The sequence below is a fragment of the Streptopelia decaocto genome, assembly GCF_964273445.1.
Source record: "Streptopelia decaocto genome assembly, chromosome: 15".
Lineage (NCBI taxonomy): Eukaryota > Metazoa > Chordata > Aves > Columbiformes > Columbidae > Streptopelia > Streptopelia decaocto.
In genome coordinates this window covers 1,635,799-1,649,722 of record NC_138670.1, presented here as the reverse complement: position 1 = coordinate 1,649,722, position 13,924 = coordinate 1,635,799, and positions in this window count along the sequence as shown.

Below are 13,924 nucleotides of genomic sequence, written 5' to 3'. Positions count from 1 at the left end.
TGGAGCAGTTGGAACCCTGTTCTCATTAGTGTAAATGACTGTGTGGTGCAAGCAATCAGAAAACCAAGCTCAGCACTTGTCTCCCCTATAAACAGAGGAGAAACACCTTGGGACCGAGATGGAAACAGGGTAGCCCAAGGCCAGGCCGTGAGAAGGAAGATGTCCTTTTCTGCTACGTCCGGATTTGAGCTAAATACTGTGCAGTATACCGATCACAATCAAATCCTGAAAACTGGATTGCATCCCATGGATGCTCATTTATGCACAGTCTGTGGGTGTGGGGTACAAATCGTGGGATTAAAGCAGTTAAGCAGGGGCCCTAAAGGGCCAGGCAGCGGTTTCCCAGCACACGGGCTCTCAGGGAGAGCGGCAGCGGCAGCACGTGCTGTGCGAGGAGCAGCAGCCCCAGGGCAGCGACCCGCGGGAACCGGCACCGCGGGATGCAGGAGAGGCCGTGGCGGGAAGGGGGGGGGGCACGGCAGCGCCGGCACACGCGGTGTCCGTGGGGTCTGCAGCACCGGCCGGTCGTCTCATCATTTCACGTGAGGGCCAGGGAAAGGGTCTCGTCTCACCTGCCTATAGATCGGTACATTCAGAACTCTTCAGCTAGTTATCTGCAACATCTTAATAGTCCTTGGAGAGACATAGGCATCTCTAAAGCATGACTTATATGGCGCTTCAGACATTTACTGTAGAATAAGACAAATCATTCCCTATATCTCTCCATGGACTATAAAAGTACTCTGTATGACCAGCTCAGCTAGAGATGTCTGTGCTGTAGATGTCTAAATCAAGGCAGCAGAGTCCTGCCTTGCAGTGCTTTGACAATTGCGTACGAGGAGGAACTATTTTCTTAGTCTACAGGGGTCCGCTCTCGATAACCATCCACCACAGCACCAAGGAAACAAATGCTGTTCCTTCTACAGCTGCAGGCTCTGCTCTGCTAAGTCCTTGTTCAAGCAGTTACTAAAGCACGCTCAAGGTTTTTCCCTGTCAGGAACAGCAGCCTGTTAGCGCACCTGAGCTCAACACCGCTTTCTTCCCGTTTGCAGCAAGAGAAATTCTGTTCCCAGGGATAAAAAAACTGCACGAAACTTAAAGTAAAGATATCAAACAAAAAGTATATATCAAAAGACAGCGTGGTCACACATGGCAGCAGAAGCAAAGCAAGGCACAAATGAAGGTACTCGTAGCAGTTTGTCCCCTTGCAGCAAGCTCTGCTGTGCAATATTTCATCTTTTAGTTCATGCTGGCTTTGATATTCCAGTGTTACTGTTAGCCCCAAGTATTTCAGGTGGCGTTTCTGTTTCTCGGGTTGGCTCTGTTAAGGGAAGCGGTGATGCTCAGTTAGTCTTCCCATATGGCTTTTTGTTTGCAGACACGTTCCCAGAGGCTCTGCTGGCAGCGAAGGGGGTTCCCTGTGCACAGGAGCTGCGGGCTCCCCCTCTCTCCGCAGCCTCCTCCCGGGCTCGTCACCCCGCCGCCCCTCGGTCGGCTGCACAGACCTGGCCTCGTTGCCCCTCTGTCTCCGGCAGCTTGTCCATCCCCTCCACTGGGAGAAATGAGCCTACAAATCACTAATATCACTTGTGCTTAAAGGAGCGGGCCACGAGTCATCCTTTCTGCAGGAACTGCGGGCTCTGCCGGCTCTGCCAGGCTTTGGCGAGGTCGCTGCCGTGGGATGCTGGTGCCTTGGGCGGCGGGCGCTCGTCCCCCTTCTCGCGCCCCCGCCAGGCTCAGCTCCCATCCGGGAGGCAGAGACGTGATTACAAGAACACTGAGTCCGACCCAGATTTTGCTGCTTGGTTGGTTCTTCCCTAGATGTTTATCTATTTATAGGTGTTATTCTATTTCCTTAAGAAGAGCATATCACAGAGTAAATCCTGTTTCTCCTTAGAGGGATTCAGGGGATTTTGTCAGCGTACCAAAGCTCCCTTATGTTCCTTACACTGGCACAATGCTCTTTTTTTTCCCCTGCACTGTTAAGTCTGCTCCTTCTTACAAGAGACATTTTTCTAACTAGAGCTATTTACAGCGCAACATTAATTTTCTCCTCCTTCTGTATGAATGTAGTGATGTGACCACATCTACAACTCATGATGTGTTTTGCTGCTGCTACATTCAAGTAGTCAATATAATATTGCCATGTAATGCAAAGCTATTAACTGCAGCCTAATATCTCCCAGCCAGTGATGTGTGGTAGAAAACCAGGGAACTATCCCAAAGGGAAAACTCAAAACATCTAAATATAGTATAGTGATTCAAATAATTATAATTGTTTGCAATAACATTGAAATGCAACATTCTGATTATGAAGTTAATTCTCTGTACCCACTCATCCACTGGTTTTCAGTCATTCTAACACCAGCTATTACAAGGTTGTTTGTACGGCTCAACAATAAATGAACCGTATGTGCCAGACTGACCTTTTGTCCCATTCTATTTACGAACTCAAGCCTAAAAATAGTTCTCATTGTCTCTAACATCCATTTAATGCTGGTACAAGACTGTCCACCTTGTAATCAGAAAGAGTTGTCATATTTTAATCCTGCGTGTCGTCGATATTGGGGGCTCTGCTACTAAAAGCTAACAGCTAGCCGTGGCTCATTTTTGCAGATGCTGTGCAAGTGACTTGGCTGCAGCCGCTCTTCATCTTCACTGGCTGCAATTGCAATACTGTAGTTCCTTTAACTCCTGCCAGCAACACCAGCCACATATGTTTCTAACCGAGAGAAACTGCTTATAACAAAACCACGGCTATAATACGGGTTCGCTCGCCCGCTCGCAGGGTTAACTGTGCCTCTGAGTGCTTTCTGTGATCGCAGCTTTCCCAGGCAGAAATCTGTGCTGCTCCTCCAGGAGCCAAAGGCCTGAGCTGCTGTATCCTGCAAGTCAGGGATGATTCTCCGGGGTCTGGTGAGGCACAGACACATGAATAATTCATGTACCATCTTTTAAATCCAAATATATTTACCAAGGAGTGGGTGGTGGGTGGGTTTTTTTTGGTGGCATTTTTCTGTTTGTTTTTGAATCATCAAGACATGATTGAAATGATATTTTCCCTCGAATTTTCACCGGGTGACAATCATGCAATCAGCAACTGCGACTAAACTAAGAGCTAAGTAAATTGTTAATCCTACAGCACTTCCTTATACAATGATCTCTAACCATCCCGGGTCTTACCTTCTTATTTCTCAGCAGATTGTTATTAATTCAGACAACCACATGCGTACATTAAACAGTTCACTGACCCGGCACCGCCTGAGGAGCTGGGCCACAAACCGGCACATGCAGGAGTTCGAACCCACTACCAACCATCACCAAACCACCCGTTTGCGGCACAAAACCAGAGGGCAGAGCCCCGCTCGACTCCCCCGTTGCCAAGCAGCACAAAAGCAAGCGGGTAGATAGGCCAATAATTTCAGGTTTCAATCTAGCTCATTTTGTACCATTCCGACCGAAATACTTATTTCAATGGGCATTACTTCACAGTGCAAGTTCTACTGTTAAAAATTTTTAAGACTGTTTTAACGCTTCAGTGTTTTTGCACAGTTTTATGGCTTAAGAGGAAGCCTGTTGTGATTTATTAAGTCTCCAAATAGAGTATTTTGTGAAAATATTAACTTTTTAAAGAAGAGGAGGGAAAGATGAACATTTTCATGATGATAGAAAAATATATTTAAAATTGTCAAAATATGTCCCAAAGGTCCAAGTAAAGTAGAATTATTGTTTTTAACATTTTCTAACTTTAATTCAGTTTTATTGTAGAATTTAATCACAAGCTTAGAACTCTTTGGGTTGCCATATATACTCCAATGTCTTTGATGGAAATTGGAAGCTTTTCCAGAGAGGCGCGGACGCTGCTTCAGTACCAAACCACGACCTGAACAATGATCTGATGTCACTCAACAGATACAACAGGGTGCAGCAAGAGTGTTATTTTGCACACTCCTAACTGGACAGGGCCTTTCAGTATGACTGAAAACAACAACCGACTACACAAACACACGATACGTTACCACTTCATCTACCTCTTCTGGTACCTCCTCATATGTACGGTATGCATTACTGTTCTTTTCTGTCTTGCAGTCTCATTTTTTATCTACCCATCTAAACCTTGGTGTCTTTTTTAAAACCTCCACATTTGGGCCAAAAGAGGGAAAAGAACAAAAAAAATAGACTGAAAAAAGGAAGCCATTATAAATATGCTGATACCACCGGCCCTGCGTGCCAGGACCATCTATCATATTCATGGCCTCAGTAAAAGTAAAATCACTGGTGTGGACAGAATACAAATTCCTTTTCAGCAGAAGAGGTATCTGAACACCTGTTTGCACACCAGACATCCAGGGGTCATAATCAGAGGATAAATAAGACCATTTCAAGTGTAATACTGATTGTACCGTACCAAACTTGCTAATAAAACCCCTCCATGCCTGAAAACCACGGAGCCTAAGTAATTGTGCTTCCAAGAAGGGCTGTGGTGTGAGCTGATTTATAACGAGCATGCAGTCATGAAGGGAAAATGGCACGGCAGAAGTTGCCACAAGACTGGGTGAAGTCGTTAGGATACCAAGCTCTATGCAAAACGACAAAATAAGGGCATCTAAATTGCACAGCAAATCCGACAGCCTGCCTCCTGGAAGCAGAGGAATGAGAGGAACAAGGGCTCGTCTACGTTAGAAAGTTTTACTGCTTTAATTAATCCAAAAACATAATTAAAGCTGTGAAATTTTTCTAGTGTGGATGCAATTTTACTGGTTAAACGAACAAGCACTTGGAGCTTATTATAGTTCAGATACATCATTTGCCCATTGGGCTGTGCTGCACTCTGGCATGTTTGAGTACACCCAGCTTTCTTCCACGGATGGTTCTGGATCTCAGCCTAAACTCATCTCGAAGTTTTTATCCTCTAGAGCTCCGTGCAGACGGGACTAAGCCAGGGCTGCTCTGGAGACGGCCACATCAACCAGACTGGCCCGCCAGTGACATGTGCTGTGCCGTCCTGTTCTTGTCCTATGGCTCCAGCATTCAACTGTAGTTCAATGTTCTCCTACAGGCTTCCTGGTGTCCAAGAACCCCAGTCTGTACCGGTGGGTCTTTGTCTACCAGGAGGAAAAATAATCCTCTTAAATTGAAAACTGGGAGACAGGATCATCCCTATATAGAAATGGCTGGCAATAGTTTCTCTACTGCAGTTAAGTCGCTAAATAAATCTGATGGGTCATTCATAAACACGCTGGGCTTATATTTCCATACAGTGTGTGCTTTTTATGGCATAGGGTAAATTCAGTTATTCTGATTGCGTGTTTGTTGGTTTACCTGAGTAACTGGCTGAGTTTGTTGCTCTGACTTTAGAGATCTCATCTCTTTGCACCCCTGACAAAAGCAACTTTAGCAAATATAGCTTAAATTGTGCTGCAATATGTAATAATGAGAGAAGCAGTAAAAATAAAATCACAGTATGAAAACCACAGAAACAACCATGCACTTCAGATTCAATGTGGAATATTGTTCTTAGTAGAACTGGAAGAAGATCTTACATTGAACAGGTTACGAGTTTTAAGTGGAAGTTCCCAGAATATTTTTCAGAAGCTGTTTTCATGGCATCTTTTCAAGAGCCGCCGTTCCCTGATGTGTAACACACAGCTCAGGCTTGCGTGTCGGGTGTTATCTCAGACAATAACGACACCGACAATTGTTCATTTAAGCGTGCTCCTTTGATATATGTATCAGCATTTTCTACAGCGCAGAGATGTCTCTCCAGTTTGTACGTAAGAAGGAAAGGTCAAAATGCTGGACTTGTTTAGAAGTATTATCTAATGCACAGATGAACTATGCAAAAAGTAGTTGTGTTATGCTACAGAACCTTTAAAAGTAAGTTTTGAAGCAATAAGGCTTAAATGACTTAAATGAAATACTCCTTTTCTTCTACTGTGTCAGAAGAGAATGCACAAGAAGCTTTTCATGGTTACAGGTAGATGAGTCAAAATAGGCAAAAAACTCTCCAAATTCATTCCCCCTCTTTATTTTTTCAATGTATTTTCCAGTCTAGTTCCAAAAATATTTTCCCTAGGTTGGAATAGGTCAAAGTGATTATCTTCAATTATTCTATGTGCCTGTAAAATGTGATTCAGCAAAGCAATTAGGCGTGATTAAAGAGCGAGTCACATTAGTATCAGTGCTAACTTCAGTGAGGACAGAAGCAAAAGCTTGAAGTTGAGCATCACACCTGTGCTGCGTTTCTGACCAGGGCCCAATTATAATTCCTCCTCATCACCGAGCAGGACTTTACCTCAGTCTTTAGTGAGATCCTCATTATTTAGCATGAGCAAAGTTAATTGGCAAATGGTTGAATTCTCACAAAACCAGAGTTTTACAAAGTTTTCTCTTCACATGGCAGCACAGTCAAGGTCTGTCAAAGGGTTTTGTGGGCGGGTGGATGGACAGACAGGCAGAAGGAAAAGCCAGTCTGGGAAAGGAGTGCTCGGGATCTGAAGTCACGCTGTCCCTGTCTCAGACCGGCTCATGAACTGGCGACTCGGCCACATCGGCCTCCGATCTTGTATCAGTTTGGCAGAGATCTCTGTCTTTGCACCAGCAATCAGTCCTTGAGTGTACACCTCTCCGAATGTAAACTTGGAGAACGTATGTGTCCCTCCAAACTACTTTGAAGGTCCCGATCTAAAAGAATGAGACTTGCTTGGTCATTAAAGGAACCATTCATTATAATAATATTGACTGTGTATTAATTGAATCCATATACTTACATTCAATTGGAATTTGCTAAATACCTGCTGCCTGCTAAGTGTGAATGACTCTATAACCATCAATGAGATTTTCAAGTGTCACAGGCAAAGCTGCTTGAGTAGAACAATTATGCTTTGCCATGGAGAGCATTCCAGACCAAGGGGTAATAACATGAAATACTTTATCACAGAAGTTCAATAAAGCAACGAGTTCTAATAAGCTTAAGAAGTTGCTCAAGGAGAGTTTAAACAGGAAAGCAAGGTGGAATAGCACAGTTGAGGATTAATCACTTATGCAATGGATTATAAAAATTGCTATTTAATATTAAATTCATTCCATCCTTTGAGCATTTCTTGTACAACATGTTCTAATATAAGGGCGAGTTAAAGCTCCCTCTGTAGCCCTGGTCCTGCAGGGTTTGTTTGGATCTAGTCTTAGATGTGGATTACTGAGATCAGGGCACGTTGTTTTCCAAGCTCTTGCTTCTGTTCAGCACATCTTTGCAGAATGGTCCTTTCTGCAATGGTTTTCTATAATGTCATGAACTCGTGCATTGAGTTGTTTTCAGGAGCAATATGAATAAGGCAGAAAGCTAACATAATATAATTGGAATTTTAATCATTATTTAGCTGCTTTTCCCCTCTGCCCCAGTCTGAAACCCAGTGCACAAATCTGCATTGGCAATGCAATAGGGAAAAAGTGGAATAGTTTTAATAAATTAGTTTGAAAGGTATTGGGTAGAGGTCAATTCCCAGTTCTTCAGATCTCCATCACAGATCTCTCATTTCATTTTCTGGGAATAGCATTTGGCCCCAATCACTTACAAAATGGGATTAAACTTCTGGCTTCCTTCCCAGAACCTGGCAGGAAAGTGCCCCTGTGAAAAGCTGCGGAATCCTGGAGCAGCTCCCAGAGACGGGAAAGCCCTCTCTGGAGCTTCATGGAACTCAAGTTTTAGTTCCTTGGATTTCCACCTTTAAAACGAGCCAGCTTATGCCGTCATTCATAAATTAATTAAAATGCCCAAAGTCATAAGCAATTTCTTGAACTCGCCTTGAATCTATGGGCTTTCCACATTTAAACATTTTTCAGTCCACATTTAAAATTGAAGAGTGAGTATGAGCAGCTATCATTTCTGTAAGACGATAATAAAGGTCAAACATTTATTAGATTGAAGGCGACATTAATACCTTCTGAATTCTTATTAGAGAAGGTCTGTCGTGGTATCATTTTCTTGGAGAGCAATAGGTCAGCCGTCAAATCCATCACCATGTCTGTCTCTATTTTCCTACTTTCAGGCCAGGGCCAAAGAGAATAGAAGGAAATTGAAGAAATGCACTTGTCAAAAGCACTGATTTGACAGTTTTAATTGAAGTCATGAGTTCAAGCATATGGCAATCTGGAAATCCTAGAGCTGATTCTTCATGGCGCACTAACCCAAACAAACCGCGTTTGAGTATCGCGCTGCACAGAGTGTTTGCATCCTTACATAACTACCAGCTCGAGAAATCTGAATGACGGGATTTCAGCTGGGCTGACTTCTTATCCCAGAGAATTACAGCGTCACCTTTATGCCAGGTGTGACATCCTGGCCTGGATGGACAGGAGACTGAGGGGAGCTGAACGGCTGAGCGTGAAGGTGCGAGGAACAGGCAGAAACTGGCTCCATTTCACCTCCACGTTTGCTAATGAGAAAGCAAGAGCTGGATGAGAGGCCAGGTACCTTGTCCCCACACCCTGCGCACAGCGGAACATTTTTATAGATCTGACATTTACCTTTTGTGCGATAGATAGGCCGTAAATGCTGAGCCAAGGACCAGGTGTCGGAAAAATCACTGCAGACCATTCAAAGGCATCATCTATCCCCCAAAACAGACCCATAGCTCTAAATTGGTGCAACTCCTATAGGAGAGTGGATGTCCTATACCTACTATGATGGCTCAGCATCTCAAAGCATCATAATATTTGGTTAATAGATTAGTATATACTTTTAAAAAAAGTATTTGCGATGTGAGAAAAGCAATAAAGTAAAAAATGCAGTGAAGAGAAGATGTTTCAGCTAATAAAGTCATGCTTCCAGCTTTAAATGCCAATGAGAGCTCGCCAAGTTACTTGTGGTTTATGTATTTGCGCATGTTGGTTTAAGAAGAACATAAAATTATGTAACTGCAAAATCCATTATTTGAAGTGCAGAAGGCAAGCTGAGTGAGGAAGAAAAAGCAAACTACTCCTGTGTTGCTTGTCATTCAGAAATAACAACACCTTTTTCAACCAGGCCAAGGTGCAGAAAAGCTTATGAGAAGGAAATCCATTATTAACAGAGAAGGAGGGAGGATGTGGGGACACAGCACCAAAATGTGTGAGAATCGATAAAGAAAAATCTGGTGTCAATGTAGCCACGGCAAAACAGGAATAATTCCCATGTTAATTCTGTGAAAGTCTGAGCCACAGACACAAAAGTTTAAAATATTTAAGTAATTAAACCAGTCAGGATTTGCAGAAAACACCATGTTGTTTAAACAGGGCTCTCTCTTCTATTGGACTGTTTGATAAACAGAAGGACACTGCCCCAAAAGTTAAAGTTATTTGACAAAATACGAGGTTAGGATTTACAATGAATATACAGTTACCGCACATTTAGCAGCACTCAGACTCCAAATTGTTGATAGTGATTAATCTCATAAAGAACTCTCTATAGCTGAGGTAAATGAAAGGTTCTTATTCAGTGAATTTTGTTTGAGAAGGGAGAAAGAGAAGAATTTTCTCTATACTTCAGCTATTTGATAAAAAATATTAATGTATCTGGTACATATCAATGTGACGGATTTAGGAAGAGTTCTTCTTGCTCTTAGCTGCCTACTAACAGATTGTAGGAGACTGTTTCATGTATTTAAAAATCCATTACTAATACCATATTAGCATTTGGAGTCTCTGAGGAGGTGGATGCTGCTGCAGGTTGCCCACAAAGAATCTCGTTTGAGTAACGAGGAGAGGAGCCCTGACACCTGTCAGCCGGGTAGATCCTGCTGGTTTGTAAATATTGATCAAACAATCATGATTAATGATAGAACTCCGTAAGTGAGTTAGACAAACATTCCCACATGCCTATCAACTTAATTTCCCAGACTAAATTAGCTTCTTTTGTAAAGCAAAACCCTTTTAAGGAAGATAAATTGTTCAGTGACATCGATGTCCATTTCAATTATGGCTTTATGCTGGTGGAGGCTGTTCTGTATAATACACCTGGTTGTAGTATAACTATATACCCTGGGAACCACATGACAACAACTGAGCATTCATATCCCATTCCTCTAAAGTACGGGCTAGCTGATGCAAATAACACCCAGGCGAGTGGCCACCTCTTTGTACCACCCTATACAGTCATAGTGCTGAGATCACCATTTCTAGGAAATACCCTGAATTAATTCACCTTGGCACGGCCACATTTCTGAGCAGGGCTGGAGGGAACAGCCGCCAGCTGAGCACGAGCCGGGAGCAACAACAGGGAGCCAGAACACACCAAAAGGACGCCGGAAAATGGGCAGCAAACATACCTTAAAACAGAGTGATTGCCTCTCGGGAATAACTCGTGCATCACTCACAGCACTGGAGGCAGAGCCAGGCTGGGGCGGGGCTGGGCTGGGCTGGGCTGGGCTGGGCTGGGCTGGGCTGGGCTGGGCTGGGCTGGGCTCCATCAGCAAGGAGGGGCAGGGCAGGGTTTCAATTAGTCCCAATTAAAGAAGCAGGTAACTCTTTTCCTCCAATCTGAAACACCGAGAAGCTCCCACTGACTCCAGTGGGTTTGGAAAGCCCCGTATGGAATATGTAATGCCTTCTTATTTCTGCGTGTTGGCCTTTATTGGCAGCAATTCCTTAGTTCTGAAAGACCAGGAAGACTCCTTAAAATGAATCTCAGCTAAAGGATCCTTTATTTGCATGCAGTTTATTTCAGCATGTTTATGTGAAAGTAAACTTTTTTGTAAACATCATTAAATTTTAGACTTGATTTTGTGACAAAATGACTATTAACTCCTTTTCCTAAGAGCGTCTTTTCCTTGATACATTCTAGTTGCATATAGTGGATGGAAGGAAAGAGTCTGAGTAGATTTTACTCAAAATTATGACTAATCTGCCCCTTTCTCTGAAAAGAAGGAGCTGCTGTTTAAATGCTCTGGTCTTACAGGAGAAGGCAGCAGTTTTACCCCATTCTGCAGCGTGAGCACAGCAGGGATCTCAAAGCCCGCTTGTTACATTATGCAAAAGCCCACAGTAAAAAGGAAGAGGTTACAGAGGCAATTTGCATATTGCATTTAGAGCTTAATGAAGCTGCGTTTTGAAGAGAGGGTCAGCTTCTTTAGGATATTCAGGTGGCTAACTCAATAGGAGTAAAGTGCCTAAATGCCTTTAAATCTCCCTTATGGTCCTCATAATGATCATTTCATTTCAAGAACTATGATGCTATCGGAACAACAAAAGTCATATTTAGTTTAGACTATGAGAAAACTTTAGTGTTTATTTTTCTCTAATTACTGTGCGTCTTTCTGTGCATTTGACCCCATTTGGAAAAGGCGCAGCCCAAGGATCCGTGTAAATAAGCAAGACGAGAGATTGTTGTATAAGCACAGGATACTCTGCTGAACAAAATCTTTCAGCAATTCAGTTGGGGCTGCAGCTACGTGGTGGGTACGAGCTGCCCGAAACCTCTTTTATACCTTAGAATCCTAAAGCTAAGAAAACGCTCTGGGCAGCCACTCCTGAGCCTCCTGTCCCTGCGTGTGATGGGGATGCCAGCACAAACTGCATCCCTTCTCCTCCCGGCTCACCGAGGGCTGTAAATCCATCATCGTTTCCAACACAACAGCCCAGGTACCAGCTTAGAGTGGCCAAGACTTGTTTTTTAAGTACGAAACCTCCTGTTAACCGTCGTCTCTCAGCTGAGATCGTGTCTCGTCAGCTGAGCCCCCGGCTGCTGTGTTTGCAGCAATAGATCTGCTCTCCCCTTCTATTCACCGCACATGTCTCCCACAAATTTGCAGTGTTGTTGTGAGCAAATGTTACCAGAAGTTGTGACGTGTTCTTGTGAATCATTGATGGCAGCACCAGGGCTGGCCAAAAAATAGAGCATCTCCTCCACAACTCATTCCTACATGTATTTTCATTCTGAATCCAAATGAAAGTCAGTGAATCAGAATGAATTGTACAAATTCATCTAAACTTTCCCTCATAATAAACATGATCCTATGAATTATTGAAACTGAAGTGTTTCCAGCGAAAAGCTGATTTTTTGGTAACCCATTGTTATCTGGAGAAAGGCAGTGACGGGTGGGCTGATTTGTGACCACGCACAGTCACGTCACGGAGAGCTGGGTGGGAACAGCGGCTTCTCCAGAGTGTCCGTCTCAGAACCAATTATTGAAATGTAAAGCTGTGCCCCGGGTAGCTTTCCGAAGGTTTATTTTTCATCCCTGCCAGCCCTTCCTGCAGAACCCCCCTCCTCCTACACACATCCCTCGTTTAATCAATACTGCTTTTTGACCAATTAAAGGTTCGAGACGCACAGCATGAATGCAGAAATTAATTTTGGATCAATAATTTGTTTTCTTTTTGATGTTTTAAACCTCTAATCTACCAAAATACTTTGGATGTATGGACTTATTTATATCTCTAAAATAGAGATACTGCTGTACATTACTGGTGGCATTGCTAGAAGCCAATTTACTATTTAGCCTGCGTGAAGGATTGCTTAGTAGTTGGTATAAGAAAAAGAACTTTTTGTTTCTAATATTGACTTGGATAGTGTGGAGGCAATTGTTCTCTTTTGGATGGGTTCTTGGGGTCTGATCATACTCGGTTTGTTTGCTTCTTTCCCACTGAACTGGTTCAGTATCTGCCTCATTGAGTGTCTTCTGAGATCTGACCCATTTTTCTCCGAGTGCTCCCCCAAGGGAGGGATGAAAGCAATCCCAGTCCCAATTATCCCAATTCCTCCCCCCCCCCCACTGCTTCACCGCTTTCTTTCCCTTTTTCTTTTTTTTAGGTTATCTGAATAATCTCAATAATTATCTGAATGGTTATCTAAATAATCAGGAACGATTTTATCAAGTCTCATGATATGAAACCCACAGAAAAAGATAAAGCTTGGCCCTTGGGGGAATGGGATGGGATGGGTGGGCAGATTTCTGCAGCTCTGTCCAGGCTCAACATGGAAAAGGTGCCATAAAAGACACACTTATGCATTGTACTATGAGTAAATATAGGCAACAACTGTAAGGTGTTTTTCGATATAAAGTTCCATAGCACTTGCACTGGTCAGAGCACCAGGAATGTGTGAGAAATAGTGATCTGGCATTCCCAGCTTTGACCAAAACAACCGCACTAATGCCCTTAATGCTCCAAAGTCAATGCTGCACTTGATAAACCTGGTTTATTTTTAACATCGTCAGTGAACTAACCAGCAAATCTAAAAAGGGGTCATTTTCTTTGATTAATTGAATAATCAAAACTAAACCAGGATAACTGAAGAAAGCAGAAAGGCAAGATAACCTCACTGATCTGTTAACATGGGCAATATTTGCAGTTTCCTTTCCAGGAGCCTTTTGCGCTTGTTGTGGATTGAATAAATTCCATGTCTGCATTTATCCAAATGTTCTGACATTCATAAATTCATAGCTAAAATTATATATGGACATATATTACAAATACATCAAGATATTACGGAACATATTTTGCGGGTTTTTTTTTGCCACTGACGGTGCTGAACACAGAGGTGGCCGGTTCTGAGTCCCATTGCTAAGCCGACAGGGGCAAACGTCGCTTTCTAAATTCCACTCTGGTATTTGCAAGAGACCATATCTGCACTTCCAGCAATGACACTTCACGTTCTGAGACATCCAGAGAGATGGGCATAGATACACACACGGAACTGGAGTCACTGAGACGTAGAGAAGACTAAGCAATAGCTGAAAAAATCTCTGTTTGTGGGGCATGAAAATGCTGGTTTGAGATTTGCAAAACGATGCAAAAACTCTCACAACGCATGCTGCCTACCTGCTGACTTGAATCAGGAGTGATTTTATATACTGAACGTTATTGAATAAGGAAACCATATACTGCACAATTTCTTAGTTTTGCAAATTTACTAAGGCAGAAATGACTTAGTTAACAAGCCCACAAG